Consider the following 24,992-nt stretch of genomic DNA (forward strand, 5'->3'; position numbering starts at 1 on the left):
ATTCTAGGAAAGCAAGAACCAGAGATTGGATATAGCCCATCTGGGTCATGGCCACTGCATACAATAAACATTAACCTGGTATTGACTTTTTAAATTTTATTTTATGCTATTATCATTAAAAAAGGAATAAGAATAAAATTATTTAATCTTTTTTCTTTTATAGTCTGTCAGCATATTCTACATATAATACTATACAGTATCATACTGTCATCACACTACACAGTTTTTATTTTCTTTTCTTACATTTTAAGTTTTCAGAATTTTCCATAGTCTCTAATTGTCATTTTAAATGTTTATATAATTTTTTATCAAGTTGATATTCCATAATTTGCTTAACTGCATGCATGTTGGACTCAAGGTTATCTTTATTATTGAAACTTTTCTTTTCTCAAGGAAGATTTTGTTGTTGTTCTTTAACTTTTGTATAATTTCTTGCCGACCCCTTAGGTATAAGGAATTCCCCCGCCCCATACACACACCCCAAATAAAAGAACAGAATTCAGAATTTATCCTTCTTTTAGTGATGTATTTGAAAAAAATCTCCATTTACTTGACTAGAAAAAACATTGTAAAATTGCCTCGACTTCACAGTAGGGTGACTGGGTTCAGTCCCATCACATTTCTTGTCTGGTCTTTGACAGAAACCTCCTTATTGTTCTCTCTGCTCTAGTCCTGATGCTTTCCAGTCCATCATTCATACTGCTACTACTGGGATTATTACCCATTTCAGAATTTTTAAAAAACTCATTGCTTATAGAATGAAATTTTAGTGTCTTTGATATTTAAGGCCCTCCTTGTACCTCGCCAACCACATTTACCCATGTATTATTCTGTGATACCAACCTTATTGCATTTAACTCTTTGAGGGTTGTGATGGTTAGGTTCTGGTGTCATCTTGACCAAGTAATTTTGCCAGTTGTCTGGTCAGGGAAGCACTCACCTGACCATTGTTGCTGCAAGGATATTTCATGACTGTTTGATAAAATCAAAGGCTGGTGTATTAAATCATCAGTTGATTGCATTTGTGGCTGACTCCATCTGAGATTAACTAAGGCATGTCTCTCACAAAATAATCCAGTCAGTTGAAGACTTTTTAAGGAGGAAGAGAGACTTGTCTGCTTCTTCAGTTAGCAAACCTTTTCTGTGGAGCTCGTCCATACCTTTCACTGGAGCTCCAGCTTCACAGCCTGCCCTGCAGATTTTGGACTTTTCCATTCCCATGATTGCATGAGACGCCTTTATAAATCTCATATTTATGGATATCTCCTGATTTCTCTAGAGAACCCTGACTAACACAGCTTGGTACCAGAGTGGTTCCTGAGAAACAGAATCTTAAAAATGGGTTTTTACAATTGATTTTCTACTCTAATTAGACTCAGTAATCAGGATGGCACTGATAGTCCATGGGGTGAATTGGTAAGATAGATACTCAAAATATCACCGTTAAATTCTGCTAATTGTACACTTATACGAGGCTCTTGGGGAGAGTGTTTTTGCCACCTTTACAGAGTTTTGTGGAATTAAGAGTTACTATGATATTGGCTTATTGTTGTTAGCCAACAACAATACTGGATGCAGTAATGAGGGAAAGGGATGGGCTTTGAAGGCTTCAAACTTAAAACATAAGTACCTTATGAACAATGTAGAAGTTTCCATGTTTGCCCTGACAGAAAATCTTATTTCCAGACACAGTCTCATTGTGTGAATGACAGATTTGCAACATAAACTAAAATCTCAACCTTACACGGTATCTGTTGTTAAAAGTGAGGGCTTTGATTGGGAAAAAATGTGATAAAAATGGTGATATATGGCTTCATAATTATGGCAGTGGGGAAACGGGATCCCTGGAATCTGCTAAACCTTTGCTAGATAGACCTGTGATGGACTGCCCTGAGGAAAGAGCTTCCTGACTTCCAGGCTGCCTTGATGAAGCAGTTTCCCTAGACTCCAGTCTGCCCGGAGGAATCAGCCGTGCAACCTCCACCTAACAAGATTAAACTGCCTACTAACCCTGTAACCACCTCCCTTAGGGAAACAGCCCCCATTCCTCTGGAGCAACTAATCCTGTTTCACCAGATGAAACTGTAACAAAATGCTCTGAGGAATTTGGTGTGAAAGACGCTTCTATTTCTTTTCATGACCCACCCCCACCATTCCTCTTTTCTTCAAGACCTGTAACTAGGCTAGTGTCCCAACAGTCCCCAAAAGGTGAGGTACAAAGTGTGACCCATGAGGAGGTATGCTATATACACTCCAAAATAACTGCATGTGTTTTCCAATCTATATAAACATAAATCATAGGAATATGTGTGGGAATAAATAGTAAGGCTGTAGGATAATCATGGAAGGAATATAAAGTCAGATCAAACTGAATTTATTGATATAGGCCCACTAAGCAGAGATTTTGCATTCAGTGTTGTAGCTTGAGAGGTTAGGAAGGGCATTTGCAGTTTGAGTTGTTGGCTGAAACGTGGCCAAAGGTGGCCGATATTACTTGAGGTCGAAATGCCAGAACTGCCCTAGTATAATGTAGGTAAGGAGATCCAGAGGCTTAGAGAGATTGGAATGTTAGAGTGGGGTGCTCAAACACCCCAGGAGTGTCCAGAGGATATATCTTTGAGAAGTAAATTCATGAGACTACCTCCATCAACCATGAAGAGCTCTGTAGTCACCCTTCTCTGTAAGTCAGATATTACTCTGATAACTGCTGTCATTGAGCTGGAATCCTGTGGTGGGCCACTATAGGAGAATCAAAATGCAGACCCTTAGGATTTTGGAGCAGAGCTCCAGATCTGCTGCAGATAACTACTCTCCTTTTCAGAAACAGCTTTTAACCTGCTACTGGGCCCTTGTAGAGACTGAACAGTTAACCATGGGCCGCTAAGTTACCATGAAACCTGAGTTGCCTCTCCTGAGCTGGATGTTGTAGTTGGGCATGCACAGCAGCGCTCCATCATAAAATGGAAATGGTATATAAGAGATAAGTGATAAGGCTTGATCAGGTCCTGAAGGCAAATGCCCATGGCCGCATACATGCCATTATTACCTACTCTTTCCCAGACCAGAGCTGTGGCCTCTTGGGGAGTTCCTTTGTGAGTTGACTGAGAAAGAGAAAACTTGGGCATAATTTACTGAAGGTTCTGCATGACATACAGGAAACACCCAGATGTGGACAGCTGCAGCACTATAATCCTTTCTCAAATGTCCTTAAAGGGCAGTAGTGAGGGGAAATCCTCCCAGTGATGAAACTTCAGACAGTGCACCTGGTTGTTCATTTTGCTTGGAAGGAGAGCTGGCCAGAGGTGCATTTCTATATAGACTCATAGGCTGTTGCTAATGGTTTGGCTGGATGGTCAGGAACTTGGAAGGGGCATGATTGGAAAATTGGTCTGGGGAAGAAGTATGTGGATTGACCTTTCTGAGTGGGCAAAGAACATGAAGATATTTCTGTCCCATGTGAATGCTCACCAGAGGGTGACTTCAGCAGAGGAAGGTTTTAATAATCAGGTGGATAAGATGACCCCGGATATAAGTCATCCTCTTTTCCTCAGCCACTCTTGCCATTGCCGAATGGCCTCATGAACAAATTGGACTTGGTAGTAGGGATGGAGGTTATGCATGGGCTCAGTAACATGGACTTTCATTCACCGAGGCTGGCCTGGCTAAGGCCATTGCTGAGTGCTCAATCTGCCAGCAGCAGAGACCCAACTCAGTTCCCCATATGGCACCATTCCCTGAGGTGATCAGCCTGCTACCTAGTGACAGGTTGATTACATTTGACCACTTCCATCGTGGAAAGGTCAGCGATTTGTTCTAATTGGAATAGACACATACTCTGGATATGGGTTTGCCTTTTCTGCACTCAGTGCTTCTGCAAAAACTACCATATGTGGACTGACAGAATGCCTTATCTACCATCATGGTATTCCACACAGCATTGTTCTGATCAAGGAACCTATTTCACAGCAAAGAATTGCGCAATGGACACATGCTCATACAATTCTCTGGTCCCCATCATCCAGAGGTAGCTGCATTGATAGAATGGTGGAGTGACCTTTTAAAGACCCAGTTATGGTGCCAACTAGGCAGCCACACCTTGCAGGGCTACAGCAGTTTTCTTCTGGAGGCTGTGTATGCTCTGAATCAGTGTCCACTCTATGATGCTGTTTCTCCCACAGCCAGGATTCACCAGTTCAGGCATCAAGGGGTAGAAATGGGAGTGGCACCACTCACTATCACCCCTAATGAGCCACTAGGGAAAAATTTGCTTCCTGTCCCTGAAACCTTAAACTCTGCTGGTCTACAAGTCTTAGTTCCAAAAAGAGGAGTGCTCCTACCAGTAGACACAACAATGGTTCCATTAAACTGGAAGTTAAGATTGCTGCCTTGCCACTTTGGGCTTCTCATGACACTGATTGAACAAGCACAAAAGGGGATCCTGTCTGGTATGACTGATCCTGACTATCAGAGGGGAAATAGGACTTCATCTACATGGTGGAGATAAAGAAGAATTTTCCTGTAATACAAGAGATCCCCTAGGGCTTCTCTTAGTACTACCATGCCCTGTAATTAAAGTCGATGGAAAACTGTAACAACCCAGTCCAAGCAGGACTACCAAAGACCCAGAAACTTTCAGGGTCACTTCACCTGTCAGCACCCATGGCCTCCTGAAGTGCTTGCTGACGGCAAATGGAATATGGAATGGGTAGTAGAAGAAGGTAGACCACATGATCAGTTACAGAAACGAGGACTGTGATTGTATGAATATTTCCTCTCTGTTTTGTTATGTTTGCTCTGTACGTAAGCAAGTATCCTGTTTTCCTCTTCTCCTATGACATAAGTTGTATTGTTCATGTTATAGTATTTAATAGGATATGAAGTTTAACAGTGAATGCTATCTAAGGACTTGCAGCCCTATTCTGGAGAGATGTAGTGCATTTCTGGTTGTACACAGGACAGTTGAGTATTGTTAGGCAAAACATATGTCTGTTACTGTGTTCTTTTTGGAAATTAAGCGTGTTTCAAGGTTATGTGTATAGCTGCCAAGTTAACAAGGGGTGGATTATGATGGTTAGGTTCTGATGTCTACTTGGCCAAGTGATGATGCCCAGTTGTCTGGTCAGGCACACACTGGCCTGACCATTACTGCAAGGATACTTCATGGATTTTTGATAAACCAGAAGGCTGGTTTATTAAATCATCAGTTGATTGCATCTGTAGCTGACTAGTCTGCAGTCAACTAAGGTATGTTCCCCCACAACAAGATAATTCAATCAGTTGAAGGCTCTTTAAGGAGGAAGAGAGACTTTTGGCTGCTTCTTTAGTCAGCGAGCCTCTCCTGTTATACTCTTCCAGATCTTTCATCAAAGCTGCCAGCTTCACATCCTGCCCTGCAAATTTTGGACTCTTCCATTCCCACAGCTGGATGAGACACCTTTATAAATCTCATATTTACTGATATCTCCTGTTGGTTCTGTTTCTCTAAAGAACCCTAATGTAAGGTTTTTTTTTTCCTGCTCCTAAGGAGGCTATAAACTAGAGGAGGAACTTAATCTCTTTCAATTTAGTATCTACTTGGTCCAGTACAGTCACAAACTTCCATTTCAGTAAACTTTTTTTAAAAAGTTCACCTAATCCTTCACATTATAAGCTATGATAATATAATGAGCTTCTTGCTGTTTTTTTATTTATCCCTTGCTTTCTCATGTTTTCATGTCTTTACATAGCCCTTTATTTCTCTCTTCCACTTGTCAAAATACAGCTTGTTCTCCAAGTCTTGCCTTTAGGAGACTTTCCTGACCCCTCCAAGCAGAGTGAACGTCGGTTATCTCATGCCACACTGTTATGTGCATACCTTCATTGTGGCATTTGACCACCTTCAATTGTGGTTTTCCTCCCTCTGTTGCCTCACTATGCTGTAAAGCTCTTTGATGGTGGGGACTTGTTTTTTCTGTTTCTTAACTTCACTGGCTAGCACAGTACCTTGTATATGATTAGTTATGTATGTTGAGTTTGAAAGCTGCTGGAATGCGATATACCAGAACTGGAGCGGCTTTTGAAAAGAGACATTTGTTAAGTTACAAGTTTAGAGTTCTAAGGAAGTGAAGGTGTCCAGATTAAGGCAGCAACAAGAAGTTATCTTCACTCAAGAAAGCCTGATGGGTCAGAAACACCTCTGTCAGCTGGGTAGTCACGTAGCTGATAATGTGCTGGTCCATTGCTTCTGGGTTCCATTGTTTTTAGCCTCTGTTGCTGTAGGGGTTTCTCATTTTGCTTCTCTGGAGCTGGCTTTCATCTGTTGGCTTCCCTTGGCTCTCTCCAGGTTCTGGCTTGCTTAACATCTCATGGTAATGTCTGCTGGACTCCAAGGATCTCCATACACCTGCGTCTCTGTTCTCTGTATGTCTATATCTGAGTGAGGTCTCCTGTGAAGTTCCTGTCAACTCTGAGGCTTCTGTCATTTCTGACTGTCTCCAGAATGTTTCCTCTTTTAAAGGATTCCAGTAAACTAATCAAGAATGGGTGGAGTCAAATCCCCATCTAATCAGAAGTTTATACCCACAATTGAGCATCGCATCTCCACAGGGATATGTGACATTAAATTTCTCACAATTTTTTGAACATGAAGTAACTTGAGATAATGTTTCATAAGTATTCTGAAGTTAATTGCCATTCATTTTTAAACTTTTTAAATTTTTATTGACAAATCTTCACACATACAGTCCATACATAATGTACAGTCAATGGCTCACAATATCATCACATAGTGTATATTAATCACTATGATCATTTTTTAGAACATTTGTATCACTTCAGAGAAAGAGAGAAAAAAGGAAAATCTCATATATCTCATGCCCTTCACGAAGCCTCCCTCTCTTTGATCACTAGTTTTTCAGTCTACCCAATTTATTTTACCCTTATCCCTCATTATTATTATTTTTTTAATCCATATTTTTTTTACCCATCTGTCCATACCCTGAATAAAAGGAGCCTCAGCCTCAAAGTTTTCACAATCACACATTCACATTGTAAAAAGTTTTATCTTCATACAATCGTCTTCAAGAATCAAGGCAACTGGGACACAGCTCAACGGTTTCAGGTACTACCCTCCAGCCACTCCAGTACACCATAAACTAAAAATGGATATCTATATAATGCATAAGAATAACCTCCAGGATAACATCTCGACTATTTGAAGTCTCTCAGCCACTGAATCTTCATTTTGTCTCATTTCTCTCTTCTCCCTTTTGGTCAAGATGGCTTTCTCAGTCGCTGATGCCAGGTCCCAGCAAATCCCAGGAGTTCTGTCCCACGTTATCAGGGAGATTTACACCCCTTGAAATCATGTCCCAGGTAAAGGGGAGGCAGTGACTTCACCTGCTGCGTTGGCTTAGAGAGTGGCTACATCTGAGCAACAAAAGGGGTTTCTCTGACAGAGACTCCTAGGCCTAATTTTAAATATGCTTAACCTATCCTTTGCAGGAACAAGTTTCATAGGAACAAACCCCAAGATCGAGGGCTTGGCCTATTGATTTGGTTGTTGCCACTGCTTGTGAGAATGTCAGAAATTCTCCAAATGGGGAATTTGAACGTTTCTTTCTACCAGTCCCCCAAGGGGATTTAGCAAATAACTTCTTTTCTCACTGCCCAGATTACTCTGGGATATATCGGAGCATCGCACTAACTTGGGCAAAATCTCACACCCTATTCAAGATTCCCTGTTTCTGGTAACAGTTCTCTGTTTCTTGTTTTGAAATAAAGTTCTGCTCTCCTTACTACATGACACCTACAAACATAGCTCAGTAGACTGTCTCATCTGCTTCTTGGCTGAAAGAAAGGAGAGTCCAGAAAAAGGGGTCAGTTGGGGTAACTTCTTGTTTTGTCAGGCAAAGAGAGGAACTCACTCAAAGAAGATTGAATTTGCTGTTTGTGTTTCTTCAAAGTCAATAAACACCAGAGAAATTCCTCTGTATGTGTACTGTGCTGTACACCTTAATAAACTTGAAGCTGGCTCCTTCTCAATCCAATAAATCTGACTTTTGTCAAGTCTGCGTTGGAAAAAGAGGAAAATTTATAGTTATTCTTTTAAAGTGAATGTGTACATCCAGTAGACTTTCAGCAAAAGTGAGAATGATGCCAGCCAAATAACTGACTTCGTCTCATTGTTCTTGAAATGTCATTAACTTTTGTTATTCCTCTCATTTAATGAAAATGATAATAATTGACCCTTTGCTCTGATGAACATGTTTTGATTAGGAAGAATTGGAAAAGATCCCCAGTGAAAAGCATAGTTTTGTTTATAGTAAAACTCAGATGAAGAAGAATGCATTGCAGTTGCATTTTGTTGTAAAAATGACATTGGATGTATTCAGAAATTAGGTTCAGCACAAATCTCATGGAATAATATAATAGATTTAAATAAATAAATAAATAACAATTATTGGAAAAACAGTACCTCAAGTAAATGAGAACTTTTGAGGGATTCTTCAGTAGAAACTAGTTGTATCAAATTTGTCGAGAAGACATTCTAGATTGATGCTTGATCCCAAGTTGGGGTGGTTAGAATTATAACGGGTCAGTGAGTAAGACAAGGCCCAGAGGGTTGATTTCAGATAAGCTGGTTCTAAGGGCTCCTTCTCTCTTCTCAAAATTGGGCTGAGCTTGTAACTACCTTCTGTTGGATAAAAAAATGCTGTGTATAGGTACTGAGGCTGAAGCGTTAGAGCTGTAACCAGATAGCTACTAATCCAGAAAGGGAGAGCCTCAAAACTCAGAAGATATTAAAGCAATGCCAGGTGCTTTGAAAGAAGCAAAGTAATAATTTGGTAGTCTGAGGTAGAGAGATGAAAGAGAAGGGTGAGTAAAAGAACAGTGCCCCTTGGGCCTGTATACATTTAATTATGTCCACTATTTTTAAAAAAATAGAGCAATGAGATGATTTTGAATAAAATACATAAATTAGAAATCATGGTTAAAGAAATCAGAGAAAATAAAGATAACATAGTAAAAGGTAACTTTGATGCATAATGGTACATATTTTAATGTGAGGCAATTAATAGACAAAGTGAAAAATCAAGATCAGTCATAAGGTAGATATTTCAGGGCATGCTTTCACAAACTTAAGAATTAGAACTGTCTCTTGTGGGGCCTCACAAAGAAGATATTGTGATGTAACCCAGCACAGTTGATTGTGCCACCAGTAGGAGTTACCAGGAATAGGCTTTCAGCATATTCACCTAGCAACTAGCATCCCTGTGGAAGATTCTGCAGGGACACCACACTGCCCTGAGAATTGACACCTTTCAGCATCTTGTCTGTCTCCCTGTTCACTATAAAAGACTGAAGGGAATTTAACCTTTCCATCTTACCCCAGTATTATAATTTTATGGGCTAGCATACCCTATAAAAAATATTTTCTCATATTTATTTTCTGTAAATTTTAATAGAATACTAAATGCTTCCTTCTACAGTTGTGAGTAAATAACATAATAGAAAGCTAACATTTGCTGACCTCTTTTGCCTAGGTCCTGTGAGTGCTTTATATCTATTAGGCCAGTTACTCTTCAAAGAAACCTTACGAGGCAACTAATATTTTCACCCCATTTTTAAAATGAGAGATTAAATAAATAGCTCATGGTATACAGTTAGTAAGTGAAAGAGTCAGAATTCATACACAGGCCATCTGACTCTGAAGTCTGCCTGTTTTAATTACACTGCCTCTCAGTCATGGCTCATCATTATGAGATGCAAATATTTGATATGCATTGAACTTTGATAGAAACCCATTATTATTTAAATGTGGTTGGTAATAGAATGAACAATGGGATAATTTTTTTTTTTTTTTTTTGACGAATAACTGCAGTGTAGAGGATAGATTGCTTGCTGATAGAAAAAGGAGCCCTGTATATGAAAGGCAGATGCATACTGTTAAAAGATACTTTTCTGGTTTGACCTGGCACAGGATTAATGGATAGAAGGACAGTATGCACTGGGAGAGGTGAGAGCAAAAACTTGAAGAAGAAAAAGAAGCCATAAGAGAAATAGAAACAAGCCCTTCACATTTTGTTATTTTGTTTAGAGTAGTGAGAAGCTCTGTTGAAAGGCCACATTTACCTTTCAGGAAGGCCCAAGATCCAGTTTTTAAAAGAGCCTTTTAAGTTTGACATATCAAAGATAATGGAGGGAAAAGTGGGGGAGGAAGCCACCAAAACAACAATATAGGCTGAGCCTTTAAAAATAAAATTAGTCCCAACAAGCTCCTTGTCCCAGCACCCACCAGTACACATGCATGCTTATACACACACACACAGAACTAAGAGGATCTGCAGGACCTTTGAGCTGTAGGATTTAACTGAGCACAGGTAGAGAGAACCCTTCGGTGACTCTTGTTGACCTGGCTTGTTCCAAGTCCAACCCGTTTTTTGAAGATAGTCCTGTAATCCTAATTGAGTAAGGCCCAAGTTGGGAAATGGGTGTGTATCATTTATTCCTTTATAATCCCTCAAACAAGTGCTGTGCTTGGTACACAATAAAGGTTGCCTTGGTAAGAATGAATTGGACTTTGTAGACTTCATTTTCTCTATATGTTAAAAATAATATCAAAGTTGATAGGAGTTGTGAAACTGTAACCCATACCAAACTCTGAAATCTCTTCTGTAACTAATTGTTGTGGTGTGCTTTGAAATTTATTGCTTTTTTGTATATATGTTTTTTTCACAATTAAAAATAATAAGTTGATTAGAGAAAGCTAAAATGGCTAATAGAAGTGATGCAACTGATGTAAAATAGATAATAAAGATAATATAAAGGGTGAAAGAGTAACGAGAGCCGCCATGATGTTGCTTTTCCAATAGTCCAAGATACTATTTTAGTGATTATAATAATTTTGTTTTTTTCCGTCGGCAGTTTTCTTATCAGTAAAGTAATCAAAGTTGAAGGTATTTTCAGTGTCCCCTTCCCCAATGGGTTCAGTAATGCAACTTTTTCTCCCTAAATTGGAGTTGTTCAGAAATAGTTTTTCATCACTAGCTTAAGAATCTCCTTTGTTTCTCTAATAGAAACTTAAAAAACAGGGTTTTCTTTGAGAAGTTAATGTTTATAGTCTGATTATAATGAAAAGTAAAATGTGTATTGTAGGAAAAGTAATTTCCATTCCCTAAAGATAACCAACCAAGATAAAAATTGTGTGTCCTTTTTTTTTTTTTTTTTTATTAATTAAAAAAAGAATTAACAAAACAATTAGAAATCATTCCAATCTACATGTACAATCAGTAATTCTTAATAACATCACATAGTTGCATATTCATCATTTCTTAGTACATTTGCAGCATCGATTTAGAAAAAGAAATAAAAAGACAACAGAATAAGAATTAAAACAATAATAGAAAGAAAAAAAACCAAAAAAAAACAAAAACAAAAAACCTATACCTCACATGCAGCTTCATTCAGTGTTTTAACATAATTGCATTACAATTGGGTAGTATTGTGCTGTCCATTTCTGAGTTTTTATATCCAGTCCCGTTGTACAGTCTGTATCCCTTCAGCTCCAATTATCCCTTCTCTCTTTTTTTTTTTTTTAATTAACGGAAAAAAAGAAATTAACCCAACATTTAGAGATCATACCATTCTACATATGCAATCATTAATTCTTAACATCATCACATAGATGCATGATCATCATTTCTTAGTACATTTGCATTGGTTTAGAAGAACTAGCAACATAACCGAAAAAGATATAGAATGTTAATATAGAGAAAAAAATAAAAGTAATAATAGTAAAATCAAAACAAAACAAAACAAAACAAAACAAAAACCTATAGCTCAGATGCAGCTTCATTCAGTGTTTTAACATGATTACTTTACAATTAGGTATTATTGTGCTGTCCATTTTTGAGTTTTTGTATCTAGTCCTGTTGCACAGTCTGTATCCCTTCAGCTTCAATTACCCATTGTCTTACCCTGTTTCTAACTCCTGCTGAACTCTGTTACCAATGACATATTTCAAGTTTATTCTCGAATGTCGGTTCACATCAGTGGGACCATACAGTATTTGTCCTTTAGTTTTTGGCTGGATTCACTCAGCATAATATTCTCTAGGTCCATCCATGTTATTACATGGTTCATAAGTTTATCTTGTCTTAAAGCTGCATAATATTCCATCGTATGTATATACCACAGTTTGTTTAGCCACTCTTCTGTTGATGGAGATTTCGGCTGTTTCCATCTCTTTGCAATTGTAAATAATGCTGCTATAAACATTGGTGCGCAAATGTCCGTTTGTGTCTTTGCCCTTAAGTCCTTTGAGTAGATACCTAGCAATGGTATTGCTGGGTCGTATGACAATTCTATATTCAGCTTTTTGAGGAACCAGCCAAACTGCCTTCCACAGTGGTTGCACCCTTTGACATTCCCACCAACAGTGGATAAGTGTGCCTCTTTCTCCGCATCCTCTCCAGCACTTGTCATTTTCTGTTTTGTTGATAATGGCCATTCTGGTGGGTGTGAGATGATATCTCATTGTGGTTTTGATTTGCATTTCTCTAATGGCCAGGGACATTGAGCATCTCTTCATGTGCCTCTTGGCCATCCGTATTTCCTCTTCTGGTAGGTGTCTGTTCAAGTCTTTTTCCCATTTTGTAATTGGGTTGGCTGTCTTTTTGTTGTTGAGATGAACAATCTCTTTATAAATTCTGGATACTAGACCTTTATCTGATATATCATTTCCAAATATTGTCTCCAATTGTGAAGGCTGTCTTTCTACTTTCTTGATGAAGTTCTTTGATGCACAAAAGTGTTTAATTTTGAGGAGTTCCCATTTATTTATTTCCTTCTTCAGTGCTCTTGCTTTAGGTTTAAGGTCCATAAAACCGCCTCCAGTTGTAAGATCCATAAGATATCTCCCAACATTTTCCTCTAACTGTTTTATGGTCTTAGACCTAATGTTTAGATCTTTGATCCATTTTGAGTTAACTTTTGTATAGGGTGTGAGAGATGGGTCTTCTTTCATTCTTTTGCATATGGATATCCAGTTCTCTAGGCCCCATTTATTGAAGAGACTGCTCTGTCCCAGGTGAGTTGGCTTGACTGCCTTATCAAAGATCAAATGTCCATAGATGAGAGGGTCTATATCTGAGCACTCTATTTGATTCCATTGGTCGATATATCTATCTTTATGCCAATACCATGCTGTTTTGACCACTGTGGCTTCATAATATGCCTTAAAGTCAGGCAGCGCGAGACCTCCAGCTTCGTTTTTTTTCCTCAAGATGTTTTTAGCAATTCGGGGCACCCTGCCCTTCCAGATAAATTTGCTTATTGGTTTTTCTATTTCTGAAAAATAAGTTGTTGGGATTTTGATTGGTATTGCATTGAATCTGTAAATCAATTTAGGTAGGATTGGCATCTTAACTATATTTAGTCTTCTAATCCATGAACACGGTATGCCCTTCCATCTATTTAGGTCTTCTGTGATTTCTTTTAGCAGTTTTTTGTAGTTTTCTTGATATAGGTTTTTTGTCTCTTTAGTTAAATTTATTCCTAGGTATTTTATTCTTTTAGTTGCAATTGTAAATGGGATTCGTTTCTTGATTTCCCCCTCAGCTTGTTCATTACTAGTGTATAGAAATGCTACAGATTTTTGAATGTTGATCTTGTAACCTGCTACTTTGCTGTACTCATTTATTAGCTCTAGTAGTTTTGTTGTGGATTTTTCCGGGTTTTCAATGTATAGTATCATATCGTCTGCAAACAGTGATAGTTTTACTTTTTCCTTTCCAATTTTGATGCCTTGTATTTCTTTTTCTTGTCTAATTGCTCTGGCTAGAACCTCCAACACAATGTTGAATAATAGTGGTGATAGTGGACATCCTTGTCTTGTTCCTGATCTTAGGGGAAAGTTTTCAATTTTTCCCCATTGAGGATGATATTAGCTGTGGGTTTTTCATATATTCCCTCTATCATTTTAAGGAAGTTCCCTTGTATTCCTATCTTTTGAAGTGTTTTCAACAGGAAAGGATGTTGAATCTTGTCGAATGCCTTCTCTGCATCAATTGAGATGATCATGTGATTTTTCTGCTTTGATTTGTTGATATGGTGTATTACATTAATTGATTTTCTTACGTTGAACCATCCTTGCATACCTGGGATGAATCCTACTTGGTCATGATGTATAATTCTTTTAATGTGTTATTGGATACGATTTGCTAGAATTTTATTGAGGATTTTTGCATCTGTATTCATTAGAGAGATTGGTCTGTAGTTTTCTTTTTTTGTAATATCTTTGCCTGGTTTTGGTATGAGGGTGATGTTGGCTTCATAGAATGAATTAGGTAGTTTTCCCTCCACTTCGATTTTTTTGAAGAGTTTGAAGAGAATTGGTACTAATTCTTTCTGGAATGTTTGGTAGAATTCACATGTGAAGCCGTCTGGTCCTGGACTTTTCTTTTTAGGAAGCTTTTGAATGACTAATTCAATTTTTTTACTTGTGATTGGTTTGTTGAGGTCATCTATGTCTTCTTGAGTCAAAGTTGGTTGTTCATGTCTTTCCAGGAACCCGTCCATTTCCTCTAAATTGTTGTATTTATTAGCGTAAAGTTGTTCATAGTATCCTGTTATTACCTCCTTTATTTCTGTGAGGTCAGTAGTTATGTCTCCTCTTCCATTTCTGATCTTATTTATTTGCATCCTCTCTTTTCTTCTTTTTGTCAATCTTGATAGGGGCCCATCAATCTTATTGATTTTCTCATAGAACCAACTTCTGGTCTTATTGATTTTCTCTACTGTTTTCATATTTTCAATTTCATTTATTTGTGCTCTAATCTTTGTTATTTCTTTCCTTTTGCTTGCTTTGGGATTAGTTTGCTGTTCTTTCTCCAGTTCTTCCAATTGAACAGTTAATTCCTGCATTTTTGCCTTTTCTTCTTTTCTGATATAGGCATTTAGGGCAATAAATTTCCCTCTTAGCACTGCCTTTGCTGCATCCCATAAGTTTTGATATGTTGTGTTTTCATTTTCATTTGCCTCGAGGTATTTACTAATTTCTCTTGCAATTTCTTCTTTGACCCACTCGTTGTTTAAGAGTGTGTTGTGGAGCCTCCAGGTATTTGTGAATTTTCTGGCATTCCACCTATTATTGATTTCCAACTTCATTCCTTTATGATCCGAGAAAGTGTTGTGTATGATTTCAATCTTTTTAAATTTGTTAAGACTTGCTTTGTGACCCAGCATATGGTCTATCTTTGAGAATGATCCATGAGCACTTGTGAAAAAGGTGTATCCTGCTGTTGTGGAATGTAATGTCCTATAAATGTCTGTTAAGTCTAGCTCATTTATGGTAATATTCAGATTCTCTATTTCTTTATTGATCCTCTGTCTAGATGTTCTGTCCATTGATGAGAGTGGGGAATTGAAGTCTCCAACTATTATGGTATTTGTGTCTATTTCCCTTTTCAGTGTTTGCAGTGTATTCCTCACGTATTTTGGGGCATTCTGGTTCGGTGCATAAATATTTATGATTGTTATGTCTTCTTGTTTAATTGTTCCTTTTATTAGTATATAGTGTCCTTCTTTGTCTCTTTTAACTGTTTTACATTTGAAGTCTAACTTGTTGGATATTAGTATAGGCACTCCTACTATTTTCTGGTTGTTATTTGCATGAAATATCTTTTCCCAACCTTTCACTTTCAGCCTATGTTTATCTTTGGGTCTAAGATGTGTTTCCTGTAGACAGCATATAGAAGGATCCTGTTTTTTAATCCATTCTGCCAATCTATGTCTTTTGATTGGGGAATTCAGTCCATTAACATTTAGTGTTATTACTGTTTGGATAATATTTTCCTCTGCCATTTTGCCTTTTGTATTATATATATATCATATCTGACTTTCCTTCTTTCTACACTCTTCTCCATACCTCTCTCTTCTGTCTTTTTGGTTCTGACTCTAGTGCTCCCTTTAGTATTTCTTGCAGAGCTGGTCTCTTGGTCACAAATTCTCTCAGTGACTTTTTGTCTGAGAATGTTTTAATTTCTCCCTCATTTTTGAAGGACAATTTTGCTGGATATAGGAGTCTTGGTTGGCAGTTTTTCTCTTTTAGTAATTTAAATATATCATCCCACTGTCTTCTAGCCTCCATGGTTTCTGCTGAGAAATCTACACATAGTCTTATTGGGTTTCTCTTGTATGTGATGGATTGTTTTTCTCTTGCTGCTTTCAAGATCCTTTCTTTCTCTTTGACCTCTGACATTCTAACTAGTAAGTGTCTTGGAGAGCGCCTATTCGGGTCTAATCTCTTTGGGGTGCGCTGCACTTCTTGGATCTGTAATTTTAGGTCTTTCATAAGAGTTGGGAAATTTTCAGTGAAAATTTCTTCCATTAGTTTTTCTCCTCCTTTTCCCTTCTCTTCTCCTTCTGGGACACCCACAACACGTATATTTGTGCGGTTCATATTGTCCTTGAGTTCCCTGATACCCTGTTCAAATTTTTCCATTCTTTTCCCAATAGTTTCTGTTTCTTTTTGGAATTCAGATGTTCCATCCTCCAAGTCACTAATTCTATCTTCTGTCTCTTTGAATCTATCATTGTAGGTATCCATTGTTTTTTCTATCTTTTCTACTTTGTCCTTCACTTCCATAAGTTCTGTGATTTGCTTTTTCAGTTTTTCTATTTCTTCTTTATGTTCAGCCCATGTCTTCTTCATGTCCTCCCTCAATTTATCGATTTCGTTTTTGAAGAGGTTTTCCATTTCTGTTCGTATATTTAGCATTAGTTGTCTCAGCTCCTGTATCTCATTTGAACTATTGGTTTGTTCCTTTGACTGGGCCATATTTTCAATTATTTGAGCGTGATACGTTATCTTCTGTTGGCGTCTGCGCATTTAGACAGATTTCCCTGGGTATTGGATCCAAAAGTTTGGAAGATTTTTCTGTGAAATCTCTGGGTTCTGTTTTTCTTATCCTGCCCAGTAGGTGGCGCTCGTGGCACACGTTTGTCTGCGGGTCCCACCAGTAAAAGGTGCTGTGGGACCTTAAACTTTGGAAAACTCTCGCCATCCTGGGGGTTCGCTAGCCGAAGCGGCTTGAGCCGGCCCGGGTTCCGAACGCAGGGAGGGTTGCTGGTCGCCGCAGCCAGGGAAAGAGCCCGTCCGAATTTCCTAGTCGGCCCTGGGCAACAAGCGTGGCGGGAGGGCACCAGCGGCAGCGGCCCGCCCGAGAGAGTGCACGTTCCCCGGGAGTCACGGGTTTGGAAGGGGCCTCCCGCACCCGTCACCGTTCTCCACGGCCTGGGGGTTTCCGATCCAATTCTCTCAGTTGGTCCGGGGGCTGCGCGTGGTGTGGGCGCCAGCCGCCTTGGTTTCAGGGGACCGCCTCTCCAATTCTCCCAGCCGGCCCGGGAAGGGGGAAGGGAGTAACTCCGGCCGCTTGCCACCCCGCCCGGTAAGGCCCGCGCGCCTCGACGATCTCACCCGAGCTGCTTCTCTCAGCCAGCCAGCCGTTCCAGGATGGGGTACGCTGTGTTTTTTATCTCTGTTGTGGCTTTGGGCGCTTTCTGTATCGTTTCTACTCCCCTAGTAGGTGTCCTGGAGAAGAAACTAAGATCCGCGCGTCTTACTAAGCCGCCATCTTCCAGCTGTTTCCTTTCTTTTTATCTGAGCATATATTTTTGCAAATTTGCACTGTACTTTATATATGTATGTATATGTTTGTAGATTTGTGCATTGTTTTTGTTTTTGTTTTCACTTAGTATCATGGTGTAAGCATTTTCCCATGTCATTAATAAATTTTGAAAGCTGTCATATATAACAAGGCATTAGTTTTATATGCTTCAGTAGTTAGGAATATGTAAGAAAGAAAATTCAAAATTGAAGGTTTTTCTTATTAGTTTCCACCTTAATAAGGAGTTTGGGACTTATTTGTGATTTTGTTATATTAGCAAAATGTGATTTGCATATCAAGGAAGAAAATAATTTTAGGCTAATTTTTTTTACGTTAATAGGCTTTATTTTTAAAAAAATAAACACATATATTGCTTCCCCTATTATTAACATTTTGTATTAGTATTAATATTGATGCCTGATTAAATTAAGTCTCTAGTTTACATTAGGTTCATTCTTTGTATTGTACATTTCTGTGGATTCTGATGAATGCATAATCTCATGTATCTACCATTACAATATTATACAGAATAATTTCACCATTCTAAAAATCCCTTGACTTCACTTATTCATTCCTTCTTCCTTCCTAAACCCCTGGCAATCACTTATCTTTTTACTGTCCCTACAGTTTTGCCTTTTCCAGAATGTTATATCATTGAAATCATACAACATGTAGCCTTTTCAGACTGGCTTCTTTCACTTTTCAGTATTCATTTAAGGTCCCTCCATGGCTTAGCCTGACTTGATAGCTCATTTCCTCTTTTGGTGAGTAATATTCCATTGTATAGTACCACAGATTGCTTATCCATTGTTCTACTGAAGGACCAGTTTTTGGTTGCTTCTAGATTTTGGTTATAATGAGTAAAGCTGCTTATAAACATTCATTTGCAGGTTTTTGTGTAGATATAAGTTTTTAACTCATCTAGGTAAATAACGAGCACAGTTGTTAAATTGGATGGTAAACTTATGTTTAGCTTTGTAAGAAACTGCCAGAGTGTCTTCCCAAAAGTGGCTGTACCTTTTTGCATTACCCCCTGCAGTGACTGAGGCTTCTGACCATTTTACCGTCTCACCAGCATTCGGTATTGTCAATATTTTGGATTTTAGCCATTCTAACAGATGTATAGTAGTTTTTCATTGTTATTTTAATTTGCAGTTCCCTAATGATATCTGATGTTGAACATCCCTTCATATACTTATTTGCTTTGTGTATCTTCTTTGCTGAGATGTCTGTTCATATTTTTTGCCTGTTTCTTAAGTTTGTTTTCATATTGCTGAGTTTTAAGAGTTCTTTATATATTTTTGATGCAAGTTCTTTGTTAGGTAGGTGTTTTGCAAATAGTTTCTCCCAGTATGTGGCTTTTCTTTTTAAGACTTCATTCTTCATCACATTGCCCATAAATTCTGTTCATATTTTAAATAAACAAACTTTACTGCAAGTAGCACTTTACAAGTACTAGACTAAAAGTAGATGCAGAGCCAGAGTTCATTTGCAAATGTTTTTCCTCTTTTCTTTTTTAATTTTTGTTATTGATAATATAATATATACAAAGCAAAGAAAGAGAAACAGTAATTTTCAAAACACACTTCAAGTAGTTACATTACACATCCCAGAATTTGTCATGGACTACCATTCCATCATCTCCTATTTTTCCTTCTAGCTGCTTCAAAACACTGGAGGCTAGAAGAAATATTAATATAGTGTGATTCAGCAACCATATTCATTTGTTAAATCACCTTTTCTATTATACCTCCTCTTTCTCCTTTAATCCTTCTCCTATTCTTTAGGGATCTTCTGACCTTTTCATGTTGAGAAGGGGTATCTACACTGAAGGACAGAGAGATGTAATTAATTGATAGACCTGAGAGGCTGGTCCCTCTGGGTTTCAGGATTTATCTGATCTGGGAACCCTCTGGGAATTATATGTTCCAGGAAGGCAAATCTAGTACATGTTAACTTTATAGAGTCTCACTTTGAGCCCTATACGCTCTTAAGAGACAACAGAATGATCTTGGTTGGGGTTAGCAAACCATGACAATTAGCACTATCTAGCTAAAGCTTATATAGGGACAGCCTCCAGAACAGCCTCTTGACTCCCTTTGAGCTCTCTTGGCCACTGATGTCTTACTTTATTACACTTCTTTTCCCCCTTTTGATGAAGAAGGCGCTGTCGATCCCACAGTTCCCCTGGAACCACGCCCCAGATTGTCAGGAATATTTTCATCCCTGAATGGCTTGCACTACGTAGGGGAGAGGACAGTGATTTTCCTTGCAGAGTTGGGCTTAAAGAGAGGCCACATTTGGGCAATAAAGAGGCTTTCTGGAAGCAGCTCTTATGCTTCATTTTGAATAGTCTTAGCTTCTCCCATACAGAAATAAGTTCTTCTTAAGAGCAAGCCTCAAAATCCAGCACTTGATCTATTTTCTTGGGAGTCCCCACTGGTTGGGAGGGTCCTTGGGGTTTCTTTCAGATCCCCATGGGACTCTACCAGTACTTTTTTTTTTTTGGTGTATATGCAGTCTCTGGGTATCAAACCGGGTCTCCTGCATTGCAGGTGAGAAGTCTCCCACTGAGCTACCCTTGTACCACCCTCTACCAATACTTTTAAATTATCAGCCCACCACAGTCTTAAGATGCATCCTGGCACTACACCAAATCATAGAAAATCATAAGGCCTCATTCCCATCCTGGACTCCAGAATGGGCTGTCTAAGTGACCTATCCAGAGAGGCTGATTCAAGCTATCTGTTACAGAAAATTTAGGTTCTAGACATAATAAACCTCTGCCTTTGATCTCATACAGCAGCTGAAGGTCTAGAGTACATACACAATCATCTCTCGCCTTGCATTCTGATTTACCTTAGACCCAGCCAGATAGACTTTGTTTTAAACTCTCATTGAGGTTTGATCTCTTTGTTGGTTACTTCAACTGTTATTATATATAGCTATGCTAACTTTCAGGTCTGTGGCACTCTGTTTCTGGGACCCAGGTGTTACAGAGCTACTCGAAGTTCCAGGGAAATACCAGCTGATGGACATATATAGCTCAGAAACACATCTACAACTTCAGAACAAATATGGCTGCTATAAGGGCCCACAATCCAGGCTCTCATTTTTAAAAATAAGTATTATATGAGAGAGACCTTAGCATATTTGTTAGTTTGTTTTTGGCCCATTCTGCACAGCCCTTTGTCCCCAAGGTTTATTTAGTTCACCATAAACTTCTTCCCTTTTGTAGCCACATCAAATTCTATCTATGTGTATATACTATTCACCAATGTACTTCTCAGGTTCCCTCCATCTGTTGGGCAAAATAAACAAACGATGTCTTACAGTATCTTCGTTTGGTTGTACAATCAGCAGCACTATCAATTTTAGACAATTTTCACTGATCCATAATGACAAGGAACCAGCAAACATAACGTGACCAGCTATCGAATCAAAACTACCCCTTATCACTTGCCCCTCCCCAACTAGTTACCCCTGTAGTACTGTGGTACTGTTGATGTCTTCATGTTAACTATTGACCGTAGCACACTTGCAAGTAATTTTACAAGTATAAAAAGAGACTACACTTTACACATACTTTACTTGATTGAAACCTTTCTTATTATACATAATGTTTTGTGTAGTTGTCCATTTTGTTCATGCTAATTTCTGTAAATTGTATTTTGTTTTTTTTCTGCTCAAGTGCTGCTATTGCTGTTAGTTTCTTTTCTTCCAGGATCAGAGTGGGTGCTTTAACATAAAAATCTTATTTTTGACTCCTTCTGTGGCTATTCTTTCTTTGATTCTTAACTTTCTGTAATTATATCTACAGTGGAGCTAGCACCCTAAATTCACCAAAATAAATCCTCCTACTCCACCATTACAGGATCTTCTAATTCTTCTGGTTAAAAAAAAGCCAACCATGACAGATCATAATGAATGATAAAATATTGAATCTTGTGCACAGGGAATGTTATTGACATCTAAAATCCCCAGAATATTAAAGGACTGGGATAAAATAAAAGAACCTTCCCTTTCCTGGGCTTGCCAGGCTCCAACTTGGCCACCATGGGGACGAATAGTGCCCTCTTTTCATTTTTTTGACAATGTCTTCCGAAGAACAGAAATCGCTCTTTTTAATTAAGTCTAGTATACTGGTTTTTTTTTTTTCTTTCATAGACTGTGCTTTTGGTTTTGTGTTTGAAAACTCATCAGAAACCCAAAGTCATCTAGATTTTCTCCTATGTTATCTCTTGCAAGTTTTATAGTTTGCATTTACATTTAGGTCTGTGACTAATTTTGACTTCATTTTTGTGAAAAGTGTAAGGCAACATTGCAGCATCATTTGTTGAAAAGACTGTCCTTTCTCCATTGAGTTTTGCTCCTTTTGCTCTTTTGTTAAAGATCAGTTGATTATATTTGTGTGGGTCTATTTCTGGGTCCTCTTCTATTCCATTTATATAGTTGGCTTTTCTATCACCAGTATTACAGTGTCTTGATTACCTTAGCTATATAATAAGTCTTGGTGAAGTACAGTCAGTCCTCCAACTTGATTATTCCTTTTCAGTATTATGTTGGCTATTCTGGATCTTTTGCCTTTCCGTGTAAACATTAAGCAATCATTTTGTTGATATCCAGAAAATATAATGCTGGAATTTTTATTATCATTGTTTTGAATCTGTAGATCAAGTTGGGAAATACTGACATCTTGACAATATTGGGTCTTCCTATCCATGAACATGAACTATCTCATAATTTATCTAGATCCTCTTTGATTTCTTTCATCAGAGTTTTATAGTTTAGATCATATACATATTTTGTTATATTTATACCTACATATCCTCTTTTTTTGGTGCTAATGTAAATGGTATTGTGTTTTTAATATAAAATTCTAAGTGTTCATTGCTGATCTATAGGAAGACTGACTTGTGTATATTAATCTATATCCTGCAGCCTTTCTGTAATCTCTTATTAGTTCCATGATTTTTGTTGTTTTGTTGTTGATTCTTTGGGGGTTTCTACATAGTCATATCTATGGACAAAGTTTTATTTCTTCTGTCCTGGTCTGTATACCTTTTAATTTCTTTTCTTGCCTTATTGCATTAGCTTGGAGTGCCAGTGTGATGTTGAATAGGAGTGATGAAAGAGAACATCCATGCCTTATTGCCAGTCTTAGGGGAAAAGCATCTAGTTCCTTACCGTTAAGTATGATTTTTGCTATAGGCTTCTTTTTTATGTTGAGCTGTTAGCTTTTATTTTTGTTTAAGCAAAAATCCTAACACAGGTGCCTTAGTTTTCCAGGAACAAATACCACAGACTGGTTGGCTCAAACAACAGGAATTTATTGTCTCACAGTTTTGAAGGCTGGAAGTCCAAAATCAAGGCGATGGCAGGCTGGGCTTTCTCATCTGCAGTGTTCTCTGGTGGTGGCTCAGCCCTTGCTTCTGCCATATGATGACCTGTCTCCTTCTTTTTCCTCCTCTGGGCTCTAGTACTCTGTCTAAATTTTCTTTGCTATGACTTCAGTTATATTGGTTTAAGGACCCCCTTGCTACAGTTTGGTCTTTTCTCAATAGGATCTTTGAAGATCCCATTTACAAATGAGTGACACCCATAGGACTGACGCTTAGGATTTTAACAAGTCTATGTGGGGAACATGATTCAATGTCCAACAACAGGCATTAAAAAACTCCAAGTGTACAGAATAAAATCAGCTGTCCAAGATCACCTGGGGAACTGATTGATTCCATGGAAGGGGTGGGGAAGAGCACAGAATCTAATTTCACAAGCATTCCAAGTTATCCTTAAGATAACTTTGGAAATTTGGAAAATGCTGTTCCAACCCAGCTTGCACATTTCAATATGTTTTGCCTCACAGTGAATCTACTAATTTTGGCCTCCGGTATTTTTGGTCAACACAGATACAAAATCATTAAAAACATCTCTAATATGACTAACAGTTAACTTTTTTCCATCTTTTTTCAGTTGACTTTTTTAAAAAAGAAAGTGCCAGTACAATTAGTTTTAGAAAAGAAACTATTGCTACAAACAGTCCTGTCCATCTCTCTAAACAGTGAAGAAAAAATATTATCCTAGCAGAAGAGAATGGGATTAAAGGCTTCACAGAGCTTTTTTTTTATTATGTTTTGCTATGTCTGTGAAGTCAAAGTGGAAAAATTATGTGTGGGTCCGGGGGAAAGGGTGTTGGGATATGCTCGGTTAGGAAGAAGAAAGTTTTTTAAAGAGTATTCTGGTTGTATTAAGAGAGAAAAGTCCACTTTGAGTAGGAAAAAGGAAGTGAGCTGTTAGGCTTCTTTGACGAGATGATTTTTTTTTAATTGTGAAATATGACATATATACAAAAAAAGCAATAAGAGTTCTGGAAGATGGCAGAATAGGATAGGTCGAGTTCACACCTGCCCCCAAAACAGCTAGAGAAGGGACAGAAAGGTTACTGGGACAGCAATTCCAAGGTGTAAGTGATCTGGGAGGGTTTTCTACACCATATAGGGAGGCCCTGGTTGCGAAAGCTGAAGAATTGAGAAGCAGAGAACCGAAGACCATCGACTAGACAAACAACCTAGTGCACCCCTTTTGAAACTGACGCTGGGAGCCCTTAGGAGTGCACGAACAGGGAGACGAAGGTGAGGAAGTATGCCAAACTGCCCTCATGTGCACCACCCTTGCCCTGCGACTCCCTCCACACCCCATGCACTTGAACCCCATTACCTGCCCCCACCCCATGCTCCAAACATCCCCACCCTGACACCCCTCCATCGTGGCCCACCCCACACCCTTGCCCTGCATATGCGTAAGTGCACTGTCTCACCCTGCCCCTCCCAAGATTCACGCACCCATGTCCAGCCTCAGCTGCCCCTTGCAGGCAGTCACCAGTGTATTTGGGCTGCAGGTACTTACCTGCATGCCCGGGCCACAACCTGCCCCAGGCCCATGCAGTTATGCAACCCCACCATGCCCCCTCTCCCTACCCCAGCTCTGTGCACATTTACCTCTGTGTCCATGTCCCACAGTTGTGCACATGCACACACACACTGCAATGTCCCTAGCTCTGGACAAGTGCTGACTTGCATAGTAAGGCCACACCTGCCCATAGCCCACACAGGTGCAACCCCACCCGCTGTCCCGAGCTCTGCACATGTGCACAGCAGGGCCCTGCCATTCAGACCTGCAGATACAGGGCCCTGCCACCCAGACCTGTGCAAACAAGGGCTCCTCCACCGAGACCAACACACGCACACAACCACATCCTCCCCACTGGGCACACATGTATCCACATACTAATCTCTTGACTTCTGCACCCCAACCCCTGCCTCACACATATGCACACCCTTACCA

General features: G+C 38.8%; 1 protein-coding gene across 3 annotated transcripts in view; it reads left to right on the forward strand.

Moving 5' to 3' along the window:
• The window catches only part of EPC2 (enhancer of polycomb 2), a 227,003-nt gene that overhangs the window by 61,271 nt on the left and 140,740 nt on the right, over positions 1-24,992 (forward strand). The window contains exon 1 of one of the 3 annotated variants that reach the window (XM_077153747.1): positions 292-5,244. The exons of the other annotated variants lie outside the window; for them this stretch is intronic. The gene's annotated coding sequence lies outside the window, so the exon portion shown is untranslated. Of the gene's footprint in view, positions 1-291; positions 5,245-24,992 lie in introns of those variants that run through there. 3 annotated transcript variants of the gene reach the window in all.

Source organism: Tamandua tetradactyla, chromosome 3 (assembly GCF_023851605.1).
Source record: "Tamandua tetradactyla isolate mTamTet1 chromosome 3, mTamTet1.pri, whole genome shotgun sequence".
Classification (NCBI taxonomy): Eukaryota; Metazoa; Chordata; class Mammalia; order Pilosa; family Myrmecophagidae; genus Tamandua; species Tamandua tetradactyla.